Source organism: Myotis davidii, unplaced genomic scaffold, assembly GCF_000327345.1.
Source record: "Myotis davidii unplaced genomic scaffold, ASM32734v1 scaffold72, whole genome shotgun sequence".
NCBI lineage: Eukaryota > Metazoa > Chordata > Mammalia > Chiroptera > Vespertilionidae > Myotis > Myotis davidii.
In genome coordinates this window covers 719,919-722,952 of record NW_006284618.1, presented here as the reverse complement: position 1 = coordinate 722,952, position 3,034 = coordinate 719,919, and the positions used below count along the sequence as shown (strand labels likewise).

Here is a 3,034-nt window from a genome sequence, read left to right as displayed (position 1 = left end):
TCCCAGCCTCCTGGTGGCGCGGCCTGATTGGCAGGCCCCCCCTTGGCCCGGGGAGGGGACCCCGGGGAGGGCTGTTGTGCACAATTGCTGTTTTTGCTCCTGCCATCATTCATTCGGTTATTGACAGAGAAAGGAGGGTCCGGGCGCAGCTCCGTGTCACACACGCACTGTAATTTACTCGAAAAGAATTAAATCACAATTACCTGCCATTCGTTTTGCATAAAACGACCCTGAGGAGGACAACAGCCCCATTGTTGCCACATCAGAACAATATTTCTCCATTTGAAACTTAAAACATGCGAATTAGCAGCTTTGTTTGACTGCGGTGCCCCCCCCCACCCCCCTAAGCAAGCCTGACACCCCACCTCCGGCTCCAGACATTACGGTTAACGAGCATAATTTTCACTCATTTAAGTCTAGACTGATCTTTTAAAATCGTTGCGTTTATTGTAGAAATATACCTCCCCCATGGTCGAAAGGAAAACATAATCTTTTATCTGTTACTAGGCCGGTTGATAAATTACCTAAATGCCATGAAAACTCCTCCCGCTGGAACAAGAATCAGCGCAAACTGCAATGAACCCACTGGAGATGTGTTCCCATGACCAAAGAAATCACACACTGTTTCTCAAATACAGTTACTTCTGTTCTCGTTTTCTCCCCTTTCAGATATGGTCGTCAGGTAAATATGACTGATTAGCTTTTCAACCAAGGTTTTTAAAGTGTATTTAAAATTTCAATTCTGCAAAATTACCTCACCGTTCACCCGTGTGTTCAGCAAATTTGAAGCCAGGCTGGTGTTTCTTTTTTTTTTTAACAAGTTCTGTAAAAGTAAACTGCTGCTTTGAGTGAGCTGTAGTTTCCATGAACATTAATGGTTTTTCAATAACAAAATGGGACTGTTCAAACAAGCTGGAATATTTTTTTTAAAAAAAGTTACTAATTGTAAGAACTTGAACAACAAGAAAAAACAACAAATAAAAAATACAATTAGTAACATTGAGAGCTGTGTGTAGGGACAGGAACAAGTTAGAGCAACTTCATTCATCTGACAATACACAGAAATGACTGAAAATAGAAAAGATAGGCGGGGAGGGAAGAAGAGTAGAATTTTAAAAACCTGAGTGGTAAAAGGCAAGCTGAAATGCAGACTTAGTACAGGGAATAATTAAGTGTGGAATCAGAAAACCCTGTAACCCAGGAAAGCAGGTCGGAGAAGACGTAAAAATTCATTTGTTGTTGCTAACGGTGGGCCCTCCTAATTTTAAAAAGTACAATCTTATGATTGAAATGTTATTAGTACTTTAAGAGGTTTTTTTTTTTTTTTAAAGCATGGATAGGCTGCCAGCTGTTTCGTGTGTTGTTGTTGTTGGGTTTTTTAAAAACTAAATGGCCTTTTCCTTTAAAATAATTTTTTTACTGTCTGCTCCTTTTATTTTTGATAATGTGTGTAAAAATTAAAATGCTTCATTTTATGTTTAGTGACTTTAAATTTTTTAAGTAAACTTTTCCTCTTTTCTTCTGGGAGAGAAGAAACATTTGACTTTAGCAGAAAACAAATTCCATGTGGAACAAACCAAGGACTCAACTCTATTTTCACGACTGGTTTTTTTTTGTGTGTGTGTGTGTGTGTGTCTGTGTTTTTTTTTTTTTTTTTTTTTTTTGAACAATAATCCATAGAGAAAGGGATTCATCGGGCAAATGAAACAATGTCCCTGATCTATATTCCTACTCTGGTGTCACTTCCTGAAATATCGGCAACCTTTTAAGTTGCAGCCTAAGCCATGAATTCCTTCAGAACAAATCAAATGTCTTTAAAGAATATTTCTGTTTGAAAAGGAATTAAGCTCTCCTGAAAGAATTTTAAAGGTTGTGATATTCACAGTCTGATAAAGCAGCACCTTTAATGAAATTCTAATTAGCAATTTCATGCACTTTGCTATTAGTCATATCAGATTAGTGCACATTTTCACAGCCTTCCTTTAATTAAGTGCACTTATTCCAAGTTTCAAACACTTTCCTTATAAGATGAAAACTGTGCTGAAATGTTATTTAGTAAACAGAGGAGGTGTGAAAGTGTAGGTGTGCCTGTGTACATGGGGTGGACATTTGTAACTGTCTACAAATTCAGATACACTTGGGGTTGGTGCACTCAGGTTTTCATCCCTTCTTTCTCCCCTCCTCAGTGTTTCCTTGCTACGTCTAAGGCACCTATTCAAACCCTTAGCCCAAGTGCACATCATGTGTATTTTTGCTTAAAACATATTTTCTGTGTATGTATATATGTAGGAGGAATTTTTTTTTGCTTAAAACATCGTGTGTGTGTGTGTGTGTGTGTGTGTGTGTGTGTGTGGAGAAAGAGAGAGAGAGAGAGAGAGAGAGAGAGAGAGAGAGAGAGGACTATACATACAATATTTAGCTTTAAAAATCTCTGAAAAGCAAGGAACAAGCATTTGTCCATATAATATCCCCACCCCCGTCACCTTTTGCAGGCACCTTCTCTCCTTTGAAAACAGCAATGAGAATTCATTTTCCCTTCAGTTTCATTAGAAAGCCCCAGCAAGGAGCAGGCAGCCAGCTTCGTGACCCGGTTCCAAGGGGCACTTCTTTCATTTCAGACTCCACTTCTCCTCCACTCCGGAGCCCAGCAGCCACCTACCCCTGGGGCGCACACCCTGCAGACCCCTGAGTCCCTGACCCTCCCTCCCTCCCTCCCAGACTCCTTCGGGGCTGCTCCAAGGCAGGGCCATGGCATTGTGTGGGAATGAAGCTGATCTTATCTGTGTAGCTTTTTGTCAAGAGGAAATTTTTGTTGCCTGTTTTGCTCAGAGGTTGAAAGTTGTAATATATGAACTAATTGCTTGCATCTCTAACACATGTTCTCTTGTTGGTGTCATTCATTTATACTGTAACATTTTTGACATTTTTAGATCCTCTCTTGGGACTCCTGGGCCTCTTAGCAGTTCCCTCAATGAAGAGTGTTTGCCTAATGATTACTGACTGATATCTCAATAAGGAGGAGATGGGTGCATCT

The 3,034-nt window shown here is 40.0% G+C and overlaps 1 long non-coding RNA gene across 1 annotated transcript in view; it reads right to left on the bottom strand.

Annotated features, from left to right (window-relative positions):
* LOC102765258 overlaps nt 1–2,895 on the bottom strand; it is a 24,715-nt gene extending 21,820 nt beyond the window's left edge. The window contains exon 1 of the long non-coding RNA XR_435217.2: nt 2,484–2,895. This is a non-coding gene — a long non-coding RNA (uncharacterized LOC102765258). The remainder of the gene's footprint in view (nt 1–2,483) is intronic.
* Between the last annotated feature and the right edge of the window lie 139 nt (nt 2,896–3,034).